The 19,816-nt window shown below is 56.2% G+C and overlaps 1 pseudogene across 1 annotated transcript in view; it reads left to right on the plus strand.

Annotated features, from left to right (window-relative positions):
• The window catches only part of LOC144601064 (von Willebrand factor A domain-containing protein 5A-like), a 31,731-nt pseudogene that overhangs the window by 9,996 nt on the left and 1,919 nt on the right, over positions 1–19,816 (plus strand). The window contains exons 4-12 of the transcript XR_013548234.1: positions 2,159–2,381; positions 2,982–3,148; positions 4,901–5,015; positions 8,759–8,925; positions 10,919–11,007; positions 13,422–13,566; positions 14,695–14,774; positions 16,551–16,664; positions 17,691–17,849. The product of XR_013548234.1 is annotated as a von Willebrand factor A domain-containing protein 5A-like (transcript). The remainder of the gene's footprint in view (positions 1–2,158; positions 2,382–2,981; positions 3,149–4,900; positions 5,016–8,758; positions 8,926–10,918; positions 11,008–13,421; positions 13,567–14,694; positions 14,775–16,550; positions 16,665–17,690; positions 17,850–19,816) is intronic.

Consider the following 19,816-nt stretch of genomic DNA (forward strand, 5'->3'; position numbering starts at 1 on the left):
TCTGAGACAGAGAATTCCACAGATTCACAACTCTGACCTGATGGAAGTATAGGAAAATTATGACTGGGCGATCAGTCAGAGAGATGCTGGGAATCTGGGGCCTGTGGTCTTGTCATAGAGTCGAGCAGCGTGGAAACAGGCCCTTCAGCCCAACTTGCCCACACCGGCCAACATTTCCCAACTGCCTGCATTTGGCTCATATCCCTCCAAACCTGTCCTAATCATGTACCTGTCTAAATGTTTCTTAAATGTCGCAATAGTCCCTGCCTCAACTACTTCATCCGGCAGCTTGTTCCGTATACCCACCGCCCTACATGTGAAACATGTTGCTTCTCGGGTTCCTATTAAATCTTTCCTCCCCCCTCGCCTTAAACCTATGTCCTCTGGTTCTCAATTCCCCGACTCTGGGTAAAAGACCCGATCTATTCCATCTCCTGATTTTTTACACTATAAGATCACCTCTCATCCCACCTGTGCTCCAAGGAATAGAGTCCCAGCCTACTCAACCTCACCCTATAGTTCGGCCCCTTGAGTTCCGACAACATCCTCGTAAATCTTCTCTGCAGCCTTTCCAGCTTTGACATCTTTCCCGTAACATGGTGCCCAGAACTGAACACAATGCTCCAAATGCAGCCTCACCAACATCTTACGTAACGGCAACATGACCTCCCAACTTCTACTATCAACACCTTGTCTACCTGCGACTCCACCTTCAAGCAACTATGTACCTGCATTCCGAGATCCCGCTGCTCGACAACACTCCCAACACCTCCGTAGGATCACCCCTCCTGTGCTCCATAGAATAGAGTCCTCGTCTGCTCAACCTCTCCCTGCAGCTCAGGCCCTCGAGTCCTGACAACATCCTCGTGAATCTTCTCCGCACCCTTTCCAGCTTGACAACATTTTTCCTATCATGTGCCCAAAACTGGATACGGTACTCTAAATGCGGATTCACCATTATGCAACTACAACATGACCTCCCAACGTCTTGCGGTGGGACCCTGGGATCTATGGTCTTCATAAGATCATTAGTGAGAGGAGCAGAATTGGGCCGTTCGGCCCATCAAGTCTACTCCGCCATTCAATCACGGCTGATCTATCTCTCCCTCCTAACCCCATTCTCCTGCTGTATCCCCATAACCCCTGACACCCGTACTAATCAAGAATCTACCTGTCTCTGCCTTAAAAATATCCATTAATGGCCTTCTGCGGCATGAATCCCACAGATTCACCACCCTGACTAAAGAAATCCCTCCTCATCTCCTTCCTAAAGGAACTCTGGTCCTAGACTCTGCCACTAGTGGAAACATCCTCTCCACATCCACTCTATCCGGGCCTTTCACTATCCGGGAACAATCCATGGTTTGGGGGAATTGTGGACGCACCCTGGGGAATGAGGTGCTCCTGGTGTGTGTGTGTGTGTGTAAGCACAACCCTCTCCCTGGTGTGTGTGTGTGTGTAACCACAACCCTCTCCCTGGTGTGTGTGTGTGTGTGTGTGTAACCACAACCCTCTCCCTGGTGTGTGTGTGTGTGTATGTAAGCACAACCCTCTCCCTGGTGCGTGTGTGTGTGTGTGTAAGCACAACCCTCTCCCTGGTGTGTGTGTGTGTGTGTAAGCACAACCCTCTCCCTGGTGTGTGTGTGTGTGTGTAACCACAACCCTCTCCCTGGTGTGTGTGTGTGTGTAACCACAACCCTCTCCCTGGTGTATGTGTGTGTAAGCACAACCCTCTCCCTGGTGTGTGTGTGTGTAAGCACAACCCTCTCCCTGGTGTGTGTGTGTGTGTGTGTGTGTAAGCACAACCCTCTCCCTGGTGTGTGTGTGTGTGTAACCACAACCCTCTCCCTGGTGTGTGTGTGTGTAAGCACAACCCTCTCCCTGGTGTGTGTGTGTAAGCACAACCCTCTCCCTGGTGTGTGTGTGTGTAAGCACAACCCTCTCCCTGGTGTGTGTGTGTGTGTGTGTAACCACAACCCTCTCCCTGGTGTGTGTGTGTGTAAGCACAACCCTCTCCCTGGTGTGTGTGTGTGTGTGTGTAAGCACAACCCTCCCTGGTGTGTGTGTGTAACCACAACCCTCTCCCTGGTGTGTGTGTAAGCACAACCCTCTCCCTGGTGTGTGTGTGTAACCACAACCCTCTCGCTGGCACCCACAGGCCAAGGATGACTACGATGACGCCATCTCCTCGGGACATCAGGCCTTCTTGCTCATGGAAGACCAGAGTAGCAGCGATATCTTCAGCTGCAGCGTGGGCAACCTGCCGCCCGGGGACAAGGTCACAGTCTGCTTCCGCCTGGTCCAGGAGCTGCCGCTCGAGGCCGACGGGGCGGTCAGGTTCACCCTGCCCGCGGTGCTGAACCCTCGCTACTCCCCCGCAGGTGAGGCAGCCCCCTGGGGAAACAGCTCCGACCCTCACCCCCCCCCCCCCCCCCCCCGAGACCAACCTGCACCGCCCCGTCCCACACACACACACACACTCCCAGGGACAGGGTCAGACACAGGGTGAAGCTCCCTCCCTCCGCACCATCACACACACACACACACACACACACACACACACACACACACACACACACACACACACACACTCCCAGGGACAGGGTCAGACACAGGGTGAAGCTCCCTCCCTCCGCACCATCACACACACACACACACACACACACACACACACACACACACACACACACACACACACACACACACACACACACACACACACACACACACACACACACACACACACACACACACACACACACACACACACTCCCAGGGACAGGGTCAGACACAGGGTGGAGCTCCCTCCCTCCGCACCATCACACACACACAACACACACACACACACACACACACACACACACACACACACACACACACACACACACACACACACTCCCAGGGACAGGGTCAGACACAGGGTGAAGCTCCCTCACCCCCACCGTCCCCCATTCTAACCAGACTGCCTTTAACTCTTCCAGGTACGCAAGGTCCCAAAATCACCAATGCCTCTGCCCCTGTGGGCAAGCTGCCCTACACGTTGGAAGTTGAGGCCCACTTCCACAACCCTCTTCGCATCTCCCGAGTCCAGTCCAATTGTCAGGTTACACCTGTGGAGTTCCTGAACCCGGAGAAAACGTCAGCCAAGGTAAGACACTTTAGTGTGGTTGACTTCAGAGACACAGCGTGGAAACAGACCCTTCAGACCACCGTGTCCACGCTGACAAGCGGTCCACGCACATTAACACTCTCCTACACGCACTGGGGCCAGTTTTACATTGATACGAAAGCCAATTAGCCTACAAATCTGGACGTCTTTGGAAGGCGGGAGGAAACCGGAGCACCCGGAGAAAACCCACGCAGGTCACGGGGAGAACGTACACACTCAGTACAGGCAGCGCCCGTAGCCAGGATGGAACCCGGGTCTCTGGTGCTACAAACATATCATCCAAGGGACAGTGGTCATGGAGAGGAGAGATTTTTTTAGATTTAGAGATACAGCGCGGAAACAGGCCCTTCGGCCCACCGGGTCCGCGCCGCCCAGCGATCCCCACACATTAACACTATCCTACACACACTAGGGACAATTTTTTTACATTTTACCCAGTCAATTAACCTACATACCTGTACGTCTTTGGAGTGTGGGAGGAAACCGAAGATCTCAGAGTAAACCCACGCAGGTCACGGGGAGAACGTACAAACTCTGTACAGACAGCACCCGTAGCCAGGATCGAACCTGAGTCTCCGGCGCTGCATTCGCTGTAAGGCAGCAACTCTACCGCTGCGCCACCGTGCCGCAGTGACTAACTAACTGATGGGAGCAACTAACTGATGGATTTATCGTCAGAAGCAGAGGCTTATCAAAGAAAGCCCCACCTCAGTACACTGACCGGAGTCTCTCAGTCCCTCTCTCTCAGGGGGATATCTGTACACTGACCGGAGTCTCTCAGTCCTTCTCTCTCAGGGGGATATCTGTACACTGACCGGAGTCTCTCAGTCCCTCTCTCTCAGGGGGATATCTGTACACTGACTGGAGTCTCTCAGTCTCTCTCGGGGATATCTATACACTGACCGCTGTCTCCCACTCTGAAAGGAAGCATGCAGGTACAGCAGGCAGTGAAGAAAGCTAATGGAATGTTGGCCTTCATAACAAGAGGAGTTGAGTATAGGAGCAAAGAGGTCCTTCTGCAGTTGTACAGGGCCCTAGTGAGACCGCACCTGGAGTACTGTGTGCAGTTTTGGTCTCCAAATTTGAGGAAGGACATTCTTGCTATTGAGGAAGTGCAGTGTAGGTTTACTAGGTTAATTCCCAGGATGGCGGGACTGTCATTTGTTGAAAGACCGGAGCGACGAGGCTTGTATACACTGGAATTTAGAAGGATGAGAGGGGATCTTACTGAAACATATAAGATTATTAAGGGATTGAACACACGAGAAGCTGGAAACATGTTCCCGATGTTGGGGGAGACCAGAACCAGGGGCCACAGTTTAAGAATAAGGGGTAGGCCGTTTAGAACGGAGATGAGGAAAAAATAATTGACCCAGAGAGTTGTGAATCTGTGGATTTTTCTGCCTCAGAAGGCAGTGGAGGCCAATTCTCTGGATGCTTTCAAGAGATAGATAAAGATAGCGGAATCAAGGGATATGGGGAGAAGGCAGGAATGGGGTACTGATTGTGGATGATCAGCCATGATCACGGTGAATGGCGGTGCTGGCTCGAAGGGCCGAATGGCCTCCTCCTGCTCCTATTGTCTATTGTCTCTCTCTCTCACGGGGATATCTACACACTGAACCGGTGTGTCTCAGTCCCTCTCTCTCAGGGGGATATCTGCACACTGACCGGTGTCCTTTGGCCCATCTCTCTCTGCTATCTCACTCTGTGTTGTGATCTCCCCTCCAGCTCTCTCTGGCAGACGGACATGGCTTTGACCGGGACGTGGAGTTCCTAATCTACTGCGACAAGGTTCATGAGCCGAGCGCGGTGGTCGAAGGGGGTCTGGAGACGGCCGCCCCAGGTGGGTGGGTCAGGGTGTGGGGGGAGGTGGGGGGCTGGGTCTGGTAGGGTGGTGTTGACGACATCCCCTGGGGGAGTGTGGGCCCTCTGATGCCTAGGGAGTGTAGTTCTTTTCACCCTGGGTAGTGTAATTCTTTGCACCCTGGGTAGTGTGGTTCTTTGCACCCTGGGTAGTGTGGTTCTTTGCACCCTGGGTAGTGTGGTTCTTTGCACCCTGGGTAGTGTGGTTCTTTGCACCCTGGGTAGTGTAGTTCTATGCACCCTGGGTAGTGTAGTTCATTGCACCCTGGGTAGTGTAGTTCTTTGCACCCTGGGTAGTGTAGTTTTGCACCCTGGGTAGTGTGGTTCTTTGCACCCTGGGTAGTGTGGTTCTCTGCACCCTGGGTAGTGTAGTTCTTTGAACCCTGGGTAGTGTGGTTCTTTGCACCCTGGGTAGTGTGGTTCTTTGCACCCTGGGTAGTGTAGTTCTTTGCACCCTGGGTAGTGTAGTTCTTTGCACCCTGGGTAGTGTGGTTCTTTGCACCCTGGGTAGTGTGGTTCTTTGCACCCTGGGTAGTGTGGTTCTTTGCACCCTGGGTAGTGTGGTTCTTTGCACCCTGGGTAGTGTGGTTCTTTGCACCCTGGGTAGTGTGGTTCTTTGCACCCTGGGTAGCGTAGTTCTTTGCACCCTGGGTGGTGTAGTTCTTTGCACCCTGGGTAGTGTGGATTGGTCTCTGTCTTGCCGCGGGGAGTTTATGCACAGTTGGCTCTCTATAACCCAGCTTGGAATGGGTCTGAAGGAGGGTCTCGACCCAAAACGTCGCCCACTCCTTCTCTCCAGAGATGCTGCCTGTACTGAGTTTCAGCACGTTGTGTCAACCTTGTGTCAGTCAGTGAGCTGTCTGTCCCTGTAAACATAGAAACATAGAAAATAGGTGCAGGAGTAGGCCATTCGGCCCTTCGAGCCTGCACCGCCATTCAATATGATCATGGCTGATCATCCAGCTCAGTAGCCTGTACCTGCCTTCTCTCCATGCCCCCTGATCCCTTTAGCAAAAAGGGCCACATCTAACTCCCTCTTAAATATAGCCAATGAACTGGCCTCAACTATCTTCTGTGGCAGAGAATTCCACAGACTCACCACTCTCTGTGTGAAGAAATGTTTTCTCATCTCGGTCCTAAAAGACTTCCCCCTTATCCTTAAGCTGTGACCCCTGGTTCTGGACTCCCCCAACATCGGGAACAATCTTCCCGTATCTAGCCTCTTCAACCCCTTAAGAATTTTATATGTTTCTATAAGATCCCCCCTCAGTCTTCTAAATTCCAGCGAGTACAAGCCCAGTCTATCCAGTCTTTCCTCATATGAAAGTCCCGCTATCCCAGGGATCAATCTGGTGAACCTTCTCTGTACTCCCTCTAAGGCAAGAACGTCTTTCCTCAGGTTAGGAGACCAAAACTGCACACAATACTCCAGGTGTGGTCTCACCAAGGCCCTGTACAACTGCAGCAGAACCTCCCTGCTCCTAAACTCAAATCCTCTTGCTATGAATGCCAACATACCATTCGCTTTCTTCACTGCCTGCTGCACCTGCACACTTGCTTTCAATGACTGGTGCACTGTAGTTTACAGTCACAGCGTGGAAGTTACCACTCCCTCTTCTCCCCTCTCCCATCGGGCAAGAGGTACAGAAGTGTGAAAACGCACACCTCCAGAGTTTCTTCCCAGCTGTTATCAGGCAACTGAACCGTCCTACCACAACCAGAGAGCAGTCCTGAACTACCATCTACCTCATTGGTGACCCTTGGACTATCTTTGATCGGTCTTTACTGGCTTTATCCTGCACTAAACGTTATTCCCTTATCATGTATCATCCATACACTGTAAATGACTCTGTTGTGATCATGTGTTGTCGATCTGCTGGCTGGTTAGCACGCAACAAAAGCAGTGACAATAATCTAAACTAAACTAGACTAAACCTTCGGCCCAACTTGCCCACACCAACCAACATGCCCCTTCTACACTAGTCCCACCTGCCAGCGTTTGGCCCATATCCCGCTAAACCTACCCTATCCATGTACCTGTCCAATTGTTTCTCAAACGTTGTAACGGCACCCGCCTCAACTACCTCCTCCAGCGGATAAACGACCTCATCTGGCAGGGTGGCCAAAACTGAACACAGAACTCCAAAAGTCTGAAGAAGGATCTCGACCCAAAACGTCACCCGTTCCTTCGCTGCAGAGATACTGCCTGACTAGCTGAGTTACTCCAGCATTTTGTGATACCTTCGATTTGTACCAGCATCTGCAGTTATTTTCATACAGTACTCCAAAATGTGGCCTCAACAATGTCTTGTAGAACTGCGGTCTTTTACCCAGAGTAGGGGAATCGAGGACCAGCGGACATAAGTTCAAGATGAAGGGGAAAAGATTTCATAGGAATCCGAGGGGTAACATTTTCACACACAGGGTGGTGGGTGTATGGAATGAGCTGCCAGAGGAGGTAGTTGAGGCTGGGACTATCCCATCATTTAAGAAACAGTTAAACAGGTACATGGATAGGACAGGTTTGGAGGGATATGGACCAAGCGCAGGCAAGTGGGACTAGTGTAGCTGGGACATTGTTGGCCGGTGTGGGTGAGTTGGGCCGAAGGGCCTGTTTCCACACTATATCCTGCCTTCTCCCCATACCCCCTGACTCCGCTATCCTTAAGAGCTCTATCTAGCTCTCTCTTGAATGCATTCAGAGAATTGGCCTCCACTGCCTTCTGAGGCAGAGAATTCCACAGATTCACAACTCTTTGACTGAAAAAGTTTTTCCTCATCTCAGTTCTAAATGGCCTACCCCTTATTCTTAAACTGTGGCCCCTTGTTCTGGACTCCCCCAACATTGGGAACACGTTTCCTGCCTCTAACATGTCCAACCCCTTAATAATCTTATACGTTTCGATAAGATCCCCTCTCATCCTTCTAAATTCCAGTGTATACAACCCGAGTCGCCCCAGTCTTTCAACATATGACAGTCCCACCATTCCGGGAATTAACCTAGTAAACCTACGCTGCATGCCCTCAATAGCAAGAATATCCTTCCTCAAATTTGGAGACCAAAACTGCACACAGTACTCCAGGTGCGGTCTCACTAGGGCCCTGTACAACAGCAGAAGGACCTCTTTGCTCCTATACTCAACTCCTCTTGAACAAGGAGCCACAGTTTAATAATAAGGGGTAGGTCATTTAGAACTGAGATGAGGAAAAACTTTTTCAGTCAGAGAGTTGTGAATCTGTGGAATTCTCTGCCTCAGAAGGCAGTGGAGGCCAATTCTCTGAATGCATTCAAGAGAGAGCTAGATAGAGCTCTTAAGGATAACGGAGTCAGGGGGTATGGGGAGAAGGCAGGAACGGGGTACTGATTGAGAATGATCAGCCATGATCACATTGAATGGCGGTGCTGGCTTGAAGAGCCGAATGGCCTCCTCCTGCACCTATTGTCTATTTTCTATTGAGAGTTTAGCTCTTAGGGCCAAAGGAATCAAGGGATATGGGGGGAAAGCAGACAGCCATGATCATGTTGAATGGCGGTGCTGGCTTTAAGGACCGAATGGCCAGCTCATGCACCTATTTTTCTATGTTTCTCTGTCTTGGTACCAGATCACAAGGTTCTCAGTCTCCTGACCTGCCTCTCTCTCTCTCTCTCTCTCTCTCCCTCTCCCTCCCTCTCTCTCTCTCTCTCTCTCTCTCTCTCCCTCCCTCTCTCCCCCCTTCACACAGGGACGCTGATGGGGGAGGCTGCGGTCATGGTGAATCTCTTCCCCAGCTTTCCCAAGACTGCAACCAAGGCCATGGTGGGAGAGTTTATTTTCTTGATGGACCGTTCGGGAAGCATGGAATCGCAGATGTCCCAGGAGGACCACAGGCCCCGCATTCTGTGCGCCAGGGTAAGTCCGGACAGGGCCCTGCGGAGTGGGGGTGGGGGGGTGCGTAGCGCATCAATCCACAGCCAGGACCATATCTGGGTCTCTGGTGCAGTAAGGCAGTAGCTCTACCCACTGCACTAACGTGCAGATTCGTGGTGCTGTTCCTCCAATTTGTGTTGGGCCTCACTCTGACAGTGGACGTGAGGCCCAGGACAGAAAGGTCGTTCTGAGAATGAAGAAGGGTCTCGACCCGAAACGCCACCTGTTCCTTTTCTCCAGAGATGCTGCCTGACCCGCTGAGTTACTCCAGCTTTTTGTGTCTCTCTTTGGTATGAATATTGACTTCTCTAACTTCAAGCAATACAATACAATACAATACAATACAATACAATACAATACAATACAATACAATACAATACAATATATCTTTATTGTCATTGTACAGGGGTACAACGAGATTGGGAATGTGCCTCCCATACGATGCAATAAATTAATTAGCTAGTCAGTATTAATTTAAACAACCCAATGAAACAAATTAGAACAGTTTTAAAACACAATAAAGTGCAAGTAGGTCTGTGCCGGTTCGCTGTGCGATGTGACCATCCGGCTCAGCAGGACCGGTTCAGAGCAGCTATGGCCCTGGGGATGAAGCTGTTCCTGAGTCTGGAGGTGCAGGCGTAGAAGGCCTTGTATCGTCTGCCCGATGGAAGGAGTTCGAACAGACTGTTGCAGGGGTGTGAAGAGTCTTTGTGTGAAGAGGCTTTTCTGAGGCATCGTGTGTTGTAGATGCCCTCCAAGGCTGGTAGCTGTGTTCCGATGGTCCTCTGAGCTCTATGGACTACCCGCTGTAGAGCTTTCCTCTCTGCCTCCGTGCAGCTGAGGTACCACACAGGGATGCCATGCGTTAGGATGCTCTCTATGGTGCAGCGGTAGAAGGTCGTCAGCAGCTGTTGGGGTAGACCAGACTTCTTCAGTGTTCTTAGGTAGAACAGTCATTGCTGTGCCTTCTTGACCAGCGCAGCAGTGTTATTGGACCATGTTAGGTCCTCTGAAATGTGAGTGCCCAGAAACTTGAAGCTGGACACTCTCTCCACACTGTCCCCGTTGATAGAGATCGGGGCGTATTCCCCGTTGTGTGACCTACCGTGGTATTTAGGACCAGGTTGTTATCAGAGCACCAGTCCGCCAGGTTTTGCACCTCTGCTCTGTATTTTGTTTCATCGCCGTTGGTGATCAGCCCGATCACTGTTGTGTCCTGACCTTGCTTTCCCTCTCTTTCCATCCCTCCCCCATCGTAGTTGTCGGACGAGTTTGACTGTCCTCCGGATTAAAGTTTGCTTTGTGCCCCCCCCCCCCCCCCCTCGGGCTAACACTGATCTATTCTGCATTTTCCGTGATTTTCGTCTCTTTTGAACCCTCGTTTACACACCTGGTGGCTCTGTCGGTGATGGCAGCCTCGCCAACAGCCTGCTGGTCTTTTCGTCTTTTTTAGTGTGTTTTTAAACGTTTGTGTTAATGTTCCCTGGTTTGTTTTATGTGGGGGGTTGGGGGGACGGGACCTTTCTTCAATCTCTTACCTTGCCGGAGATGCGATTGTTTTCTGGATCGTATCTCCGGTCGCTCTGCGGCCTAACATTTGAGCCTCGACCTAGCGTTTGAAGCCCTCTGAGGGGGCGCTGTGAACTATTTATAGAAACATAGAAACATAGAAAATAGATGCATTCGGCCCTTCAAGCCTGCGGATTTCACCATCGAGGAGCTCGCAGTCTCGGGTCGAGACTGATGTCGGGAAGCTCCAAGCCGCAGAAGGTTCGACCCGGGTCAGATCGCCCGGCGCGGGAAGCTGGGATTCCCCCGATACGGGAGCTTGATCGCCCCGGACACATTTTGTGTAAAATAGGGACGGGATCTCCTGCTGGATCCGGGAACTGCCTCCCGCAGAGCGGCGGGAACGCCGGAACGCCATGGAGCACGGCCGAGTCTGGACGCTGACTTTTGCTTCCCCCTCCCACAGGAAACGCTGCTCCTGCTCGTGAAGAGCCTTCCCATGGGATGCTACTTCAACGTTTACGGATTTGGGAACAGCTTCACGTCGTTCTTCCCGTGAGTTTTCATCCCGGAGCCGGGAAGCTGCGGCCACAGCCTCTCCCGACCTTCCCACCCACCACAGCCACAGCCTCTCCCGACCTACCCACCCACCACAGCCACAGCCTCTCCCGACCTTCCCACCCACCACAGCCACAGCCTCTCCCGACCTTCCCACCCACCACAGCCACAGCCTCTCCCGACCTTCCCACCCACCACAGCCACAGCCTCTCCCGACCTTCCCACCCACCACAGCCACAGCCTCTCCCGACCTTCCCACCCACCACAGCCACAGCCTCTCCCGACCTACCCACCCACCACAGCCACAGCCTCTCCCTTCCCAAACCTTCCCACCCACCACAGCCTCAGCATCTCCCCTCCCAAACCTTCCCACCCACCACAGCCACAGCCTCTCCCCTCCCAAACCTTCCCACCCACCACAGCCACAGCCTCTCCCAAACCTTCCCACCCACCACAGCCACAGCCTCTCCCAAACCTTCCCACCCACCACAGCCACAGCCTCTCCCCTCCCAAACCTTCCCACCCACCACAGCCACAGCATCTCCCCTCCCAAACCTTCCCACCCACCACAGCCACAGCCTCTCCCGACCTTCCCAACCACCACAGCCACAGCCTCTCCCGACCTTCCCAACCACCACAGCCACAGCCTCTCCCCTCCCAAACCTTCCCACCCACCACAGCCACAGCCTCTCCCGACCTTCCCAACCACCACAGCCACAGCCTCTCCCCTCCCAAACCTTCCCACCCACCACAGCCAGTCCCAAACCTTCCCACCCACCACAGCCAGAGCCTCTCCCGACCTTCCCAATCACCACAGCCGGTGTCTGGAAATTCACCCACACACCTCTCCCCACTCTCACTCTCTGTCTCTCTCTCTGTCTCTCTCTCTGTCTCTCTCTCACTGCCTCTCTCTCTCTGTCTCTCTCTCTCTGTCTCTCTCTCTCTCTCTCTCTCTGTCTCTCTCTCTCTCTGTTTCTCTGCTTCTGCCATTCATTCTGCCTCTATTTCTCTCTTTGCCTCTCACTGCTTCTCTCTCTCTCTCTCTCTCTCTCTCTCTCTCCCTACTATTCCCTCTCTTTCTGCCTCCCTCTCCCTCTCCCTCTCTCCCTCTCTCAATGTTCCAGATGTGGTCCCTGCCTCTCGGACCCTTCACCTGTAACAGCACGAGAGGCAAAGGGGCCACTCAGCCCCTTGATCCTAGCCCTCCCGTGGCTGGGCAGCGTTCGGCGGCACGGTGTGTGACCGTGCGTGACCATGCGTTGCGTGACGGTGCGGTGCGTGACCCAGCATGACCGTGCGGTGCGTGACGGTGCGTGACCGTGCGTTGTGTGACCGTGCGTTGCGTGACCGTGCGTTGTGTGACCGTGCGTTGCGTGACCGTGCGTTGCGTGACCGTGCGGTGCGTGACCGTGCGAGGCGTGACCGTGCGTTACCTGACCGTGCGTTGCGTGACCGTGCGTTGCGTGACCGTGCGTTGCGTGACCGTGCGTTGCGTGACCGTGCGGTGCGTGACCGTGCGTTGCGTGACCGTGCGTTGCGTGACCGTGCGTTGCGTGACCGTGCGCGGTGTGACCGTGCGGGGCGTGACCGTGCGTTGCGTGACCGTGCGGTGCATGACCGTGCGTTGCGTGTCCGTGCGTTGCGTGACCGTGCGTTGCGTGACCGTGCGCGGTGTGACCGTGCGGGGCGTGACCGTGCGTTGCGTGACCGTGCGGTGCGTGACCGTGCGTTGCGTGACCGTGCGTTGCGTGACCGTGCGCGGTGTGACCGTGCGGGGCGTGACCGTGCGTTGCGTGACCGTGCGTTGCGTGACCGTGCGCGGTGTGACCGTGCGGGGCGTGACCGTGCGTTGCGTGACCGTGCGTTGCGTGACCGTGCGGTGCGTGACCGTGCGTTGCGTGACCGTGCGGTTCGTGACCGTGCGTTGCGTGACCGTGCGGTGCGTGACCGTGCGTTGCGTGACCGTGCGTTGCGTGACCGTGCGGTGCGTGACCGTGCGGTGCGTGACCGTGCGTTGTGTGACCGTGCGTTGCGTGACCGTGCGTTGCGTGACCGTGCGTTGCGTGACCGTGCGTTGCGTGACCGTGCGGTGCGTGACCGTGCGTTGCGTGACCGTGCGGTGCGTGACCGTGCGCGGTGTGACCGTGCGTTGCGTGACCGTGCGGGGCGTGACCGTGCGTTGCGTGACCGTGCGTTGCGTGACCGTGCGTTGTGTGACCGTGCGTTGCGTGACCGTGCGCGGTGTGACCGTGCGGGGCGTGACCGTGCGTTGCGTGACCGTGCGTTGCGTGACCGTGCGTTGTGTGACCGTGCGTTGCGTGACCGTGCGCGGTGTGACCGTGCGGGGCGTGACCGTGCGTTACCTGACCGTGCGTTGCGTGACCGTGCGCTGCGTGTGATCTCCCCCGTAGGGCCAGTGTGCAGTACTCACAGAGCTCCATGCAGGAGGCCGTGACGAAGTTGAAGGGCGTCGAGGCGGACATGGGGGGCACGGAGATCCTGCAGCCGCTCTCCGCCATCTACAGCACCCCCCACGTCCCAGGGCACCCCCGCCAGGTACCGGCCTACACAGCGGCTAGGCGGGGACACAGAGAACCAGGGACAAGGGTGGCAGCGAGGGGGGGGGGGTGAGGGATGGAGGGGGGAGGGAGAGAGGGAGAGAGGGATGAGGGATGGAGGGGGAGGGGGCAAGGGGCGGGAGAGATGGGATGAGAGTGGGAGAGAGAAGGGATGAGAGAGGGGATGAGAGGGGATGAGAGTGGGAGAGAGATGGGATGAGAGTGGGGGAGAGAGAGAGATGGGATCAGAGTGGGAGGGAGAGGGGATGAGAATGGGCAGAGAGATGGGATGAGAATGGGGAGAGAGAGAGGGAGAGGGGATGAGAGTGGGGGAGAGATGGGATGAGAGTGGGGAGAGATGGGATGAGAATGGGGAGAGAGATGGGATGAGAGTGGGGGAGAGAGAGAGGGGATGAGAGAGGTGAGCAGGGAGAGGGCAGGGTGGGGATGGCGTGCGCCCACTGTAGTGCGGGGGGATGTGGTGACGGGGGGGGGGTGCGGTGGGGGGTGCGGTGGGGGGCATGTGGTGACGGGGGGGGGTGCGGTGGGGGGGATGTGGTGACGGGGGTGTGCGGTGGGGGGGTTGCTCTGGGACGGAGGGCCACAGTCACGGGGGGAGGCCGGGGAATCTGGGTCTGTTTCCCCCGGGGAGGGGGGGGCCACGACCGATGCCGTCGGTAAGATGACCAGGGGTGGGGGTGGGAGTGGGAGTGGGAGCCATCTTCAGTTGAGTTCAGTTTATCGTCAGTGTACGGAGGTACAGTGAAAAGCTTTTGCTGTGTGCTAACAGTCAGCAGAAAGACATGATCACAATCGAACCATTCTCTCTCTCCCGTTCTCTCTCTCCCTCCCTTCTCTCTCCCCTTCTCTCTCCCCCTTTCTCTCCATCTCCCCATTCTCTCTCCCCCTTCACTCCTTCTCCCCCTTCTCTCCCTCTCCCCTTCTCTCTCCCTTGTCTCTCTCTCCCCCTTCTCTCTCTCTCTCTCTCTCTCCTCTCTCTCTCTCTCTCTCTCTCTCTCTCTCTCTCTCTCTCTCTCTCTCTCTCTCTCCCCTTCTCTCTCTCTCTCTCTCTCTCTCTCTCTCTCTCTCTCTCTCTCTCTCTCCCCCTTCTCTCTCTCTCCCACAGCTCTTTGTATTCACAGATGGTGATGTTTCCAACACCAAGGCCGTGCTGGCTGAGGTTCAGAAACACTCCACCAGCCACAGGTGAGGGGTGTGCCAGCACGTGGAGTGGGAGAGGGAAGACGGAAATGGGGGGATGGGATGGAGGGGAGGGGGAAGAAGGAGGGGAGGGGACGGGGGATGAGGGAGGGGAGGGAAAGGGGGGGGAGGGGAGGGGAGGGGACGGGAGGGGACGGGGGATGAGGGAGGGGAGGGAAAGGGGGGGAGGGGAGGGGAGGGGAAGGGGGGAAGAGGGGAAGAGGGGAGATGGAGGGGGACGGGGGGACTGGGAAGGGGACCCCAGAGCTCCAGGGAACCAGCCCTGATGTTGGAAAGAAGGACACAGAGAAGATTTACAAGGATGTTGCCAGGACTCGCAGGCCTGAGCTACAGGGAGAGGGTTGGGTAGGCTGGGACGCGGGAAGATTGAGGGGGTGACCTTACACAGGTGAACAAAATCATGAGAGGAATAGATCGGGTAGACGCACAGAGTCTCTTGCCAGAGTTGGGGAAATCGAGGACCAGAGGACACAGGTTTAAGGTGAAGGGGAAAATATTTAATAGGAATCTAGTTTAAAAGGCACCTTTTTGCACACAGAGGGTGGTGGGTGTGTGGAACGAGCTGCCGGAGGAGGTAGTTGAGGGTGGGACTATCGCAATGTTTAAGAACATGGATGGAATAGTTTGGAGAGATACAGGCCAAACACAGGCTGGTAGTTTAGTTTAGGTTTAAGATACAGCATGGAAACAGGCCCTTCGGCCCACTGAGTCCGCGCCGACCAGCGATTACTATCCCATCCCACACTCGCACTATCCCACGCATGCTAGGGACAGTTCACCATTTCACCCAAAGCTAATTAAGCTACAACCCTTATGTCTTTGGAGTGTGGGAGGAAACCGGAGCGCCCGGAGAAAACCCACACGGGTGAGGGGGGAACGTGCAACTGCACGTGTGGGCACGTTGGCCAGTGGGGGCATGTTGGCCGGTGTGGGCATGTTGGCCGGTGTGGGCACGTTGGCCGGTGGGGGCACGTTGGCCGGTGGTGGCACGTTAGCCGGTGGGGGCACGTTCGCCGGTGTGGGCACGTTGGGGGCACGTTGGCCGGTGTGGGCACGTTGTCCGGTGTGGGCACGTTGGCCGGTGGGGGCACGTTGGGGGCATGTTGGCCGGTGGGGGCACATTGGCGGTGTGGGCACGTTGGCCGGTGTGTGGGCACGTTGGCCGGTGTGGGCACGTTGGCCGGTGTGGGCACGTTGGCGGTGTGGGCACGTTGGCCGGTTGGGGGCACGTTGGGGGCACGTTGGCCGGTGTGGGCACGTTGGCCGGTGTGGGCACGTTGGCCGGTGTGGGCACGTTGGCCGGTGTGGGCACGTTGGCCGGTGTGGGAACGTTGGGCCGGTGTGGGCATGTTGGCCGGTGTGGGCATGTTGGCCGGTGTGGGCACGTTGGCCGGTGTGTGGGCATGTTGGGGGCACGTTGGCCGGTGTGTGGCATGTTGGCCGGTTGTGGGCACGTTGGCCGGTGTGGGCACGTTGGGGGCACGTTGGCCGGTGTGGGCACGTTGGCCGGTGTGGGCACGTTGGGCGGCAAGTTGGCCGGGTGGGCACGTTGGCCGGTGTGGGCACGTTGGCCGGTGCGGGCACGTTGGGGGCACGTTGGACGGTGCGGGCACGTTGGCCAGTGTGGGCACGTTGGGCCGCAGGGTGGGGTGTGCAGAGCGAGTGTGTGACCCGGCCCCTGGACCCCGCGTTGGGCCTGCGGTCTTCCGGACCCCGACCCCGGCTGTTCCTCCCATGACGTTCCCGTCTCTTCCATCCCAGGTGCTTTTCCTTCGGGATTGGCGAGGGGGCTTCACCGCGCTCATCAAAGGCATGGCCAAGGCAGCATCCGGGAACTACGAGGTCATCTCCGGCAAGGAGAGGATGCAGCCCAAGGTTGGGGGAGGGGTTGGGGGTGGGGGGCAAGGAGCAGTGGGGGGGGGGGGATGGGTGGAGAGAGGGGGGATAGAGCAGTGGGGGAGGAGGGAAGGTGGAGTGAGTGGGGGGATAGAGCAGTGGGGGGAGGGAAGGGTGGAGTGAGTGGGGGGTAGAGCAGGGGGGGGAGGGGGGGTGGAGAGAGAGTGGGGGGATAGAGCAGTGGGGGAGGAGGGAAGGGTGGAGTGCGTGGGGGGATAGAGCAGTGGGGGAGGAGGGAAGGGTGGAGTGCGTGGGGGGATAGAGCAGGGGGGAGGGGAGGGACGGGTGGAGTGAGTGGGGGATAGAGAAGTGGGGGGGGAGGGACGGGTGGAAGTGAGTGGGGGATAGAGCAGTGGGGGGGGAGGGACGGGTGGAGCGAGTGGGGGATAGAGAAGTGGGGGAGGAGGGAAGGTGGAGTGCATGGGGGGATAGAGCTGTGGGGGGGGGAGGGGACGGGTGGAGTGAGTGGGGGGTAGAGCAGGGGGGGAGGAGGGAAGGGTGGAGTGAGTGGGGGATAGAGCAGTGGGGGGGAGGAAGGATGGGTGGAGAGAGTGGGGGATAGAGCAGGGGGGGACGGGTGGGGGGGACAGAGCAGTGGGGAGGAGGAGGGATGGAGAGAGGGGGGCTAGTGGGGGAGGGGGCGAGGGATGGAGGGCTAGAGGGGAAGGGAGGGATGGGTGAGGTGCAAAGAGCAGTGGGGGGGGGTGAGGGATGGAGAGGGGGGGAAAGAGGAGTGAGGGGCATGAGGGATGAAGAGGGGGGGCTAGAGGGGGAGGGAGTGAGGGATGGGTGGCTAGAGGGTGGGAAGTAGGGGGAGGGGGGGTGGGAAGGAGGGGAGGGGGTCTTGGGGTGGAGCAGAGGGAGGGGGGTTGGGAAGGAGGGGAGAGCGGCCGTGGGGGGAAGTGAGAGTGGGATAGGGAGGGAGGGAGGGGGCGTGGGAAGGAGGGGAGCGATGCTGAGGGGGATGGACAAGCTGCGTTGACTGCCTCCTCTCTGCCACCGCAGGTACTGCAGACGCTGAGCTATGCCCTGCAGCCCTCTGGACGGGCCTGACCCTGAGCTGGGAGCTGCCCCCGGGGCTGACAGCCGCCCCCCTGGTTCAGCCCCCCACCCAACTCTTCAAACGGGAAGAAGACCATCATCTACGCTCAGCTGACGGGGAAGGTGAGTGGGGGGGCTGGGGGGGGGGTAACGGGGCTACCGAGAGAGGCGGGATTGGAAGCAGGCTCAAGACCCTCAGCAACGAGGAGACTCTTCGTCAGGGACCCCTGTTAAAGAGGGAGTCTCTCCCTCTCTCTCTGTGTCAAGATGGTTGTGAATAATCGCAGCAGGATCTTGCTCAATTAGCCAGGTGAGCTGAGGAATGGTTGATGGAATTTAGCATGGAAACATGGAAAATAGGTGCAGGAGGAGGCTATTCGGCCCTTCGAGCCAGCACCACCATTCAATGTGATCATGGCTGATCGTCCACAATCAGTAACCCGTCCCTGCCTTCTCCCCATGTCCCTTGATTCCACTAGCCCCCTAGAGCTCTATCTAACACTCTCTTAAATCCATCCAGTGATTCGGCCTCCACTGCCCCTCTGTGGCAGAGAATTCAACAAATGCAGAGAAATGTGAGATGTTGTGTTTTGGGAAGTCTAACGTGGGCAGGACCTGCACATTGGCAGGGCTCTGGGGAGCGTTGTAGACCAGGGGCTCTGGGAGCGGTGTAGACCAGGGGCTCTGGGGAGCGTTGTAGACCAGGGGCTCTGGGGAGCGTTGTAGACCAGGGCTCTGGGGAGCGTTGTAGACCAGGGGCTCTGGGGAGCGTTGTAGACCAGAGGGATCTCGGCGTGCATTTATTCACAAAATGCTGTAGTAACTCAGCGGGTCAAGCAGCATCTCAGAAGAGAAGGAATGGGCGGAGTTATCTGCAGACCCCCAAACAGTAGTCTCGACCCGAAACGTCACCCATTCCTTCTCTCTGAGATGCTGCCTGACCCGCTGAGTTACTCCAGCATTTTGTGAATAAACACCTTCGATTTGTACCAGCGCCTGCAGTTATTCCTGACACGATCTAGGAGTGCAGGAGCATGGTTCTTTGAAGGTGGAGTCGCAGGTAAGGTAAGATGGTCAAAAAGACTTTTGGCACATTGGCCTTCATTAGTCAGAGTATTGAGCGTAGAACATTGGGAGGTCACGTTGCAGTTGTGCAAGACGTTGGTGAGGGCGCATTTAGAGTTGTGGCAGCAATTTCCGGGAAAGATATTACGAAGCTGGAAAGGTTGCAGAGAAGATTTACAAGGGTGTTGCCAGGACTCGAGGGCCTGAGCTGCAGGGAGAGGTTGAGCAGGCTGGGTAGTGTAAGATAATAACTGCAGATGCTGGTACAAATCGAAGGTATTTATTCACAAAATGCTGGAGTAACTCAGCAGGTCAGGCAGCATCTGAGGAGAGAAGGAATGGGTGACGTTTCGGGTCGAGACCCTTCTTCAGACTGATGTCAGGGGGGCGGGACGAAGGAAGGATATAGGTGGAGACAGGAAGATAGAGGGAGAACTGGGAAGGAGGAGGGGACGGAGGGGCAGAGGAACTATCTAAAGTTGGAGAAGTCAATGTTCATACCACTGGCTGAAATATGAGGTGCTGTTCCTCCAATTTCCGGGGGGCCTCACTATGGCTGGGACTCTTTTTTGGAGCGCAGGAGGATAAGGGGTGATCTTATAGAGGTGTATAAAATCTTGAGAGGAATAGATCGGGTAGATGCACAGAGTCTCTTGCCCAGAGTTGGGGAATTGAGCACACGGGTTTAAAGTGAAGAGGAAAAGATTTAATAGGAATCTGAAGGGCACCATTTCACGCAAAGGGTGGTGGGTGTATGGAACGAGCCGCTGGAGGAGGTAGTTGAGGCTGGAACTATCCCAATATTTAGGAAACAGTTGGATAGGCGCATGGATAGGACGGGTTTAGAGGGATATGGGCCAAATGCAGGCAGGTGGGACTGCCTGGTGGGAGGTGTAGGTGGGAGGTGTAGGTGGGAGGTGTGGGTGGGAGGTGTAGGTGGGAGGTGTAGGTGGGAGGTTTAGAGGTGTGGGTGGGAGGTGTGGGTGGGAGGTGGAGGTGTAGAGGTGTGGGTGGGAGGTGGGAGG

This window comes from Rhinoraja longicauda, chromosome 16 (assembly GCF_053455715.1).
Source record: "Rhinoraja longicauda isolate Sanriku21f chromosome 16, sRhiLon1.1, whole genome shotgun sequence".
In the NCBI taxonomy this organism is placed as follows: domain Eukaryota; kingdom Metazoa; phylum Chordata; class Chondrichthyes; order Rajiformes; family Arhynchobatidae; genus Rhinoraja; species Rhinoraja longicauda.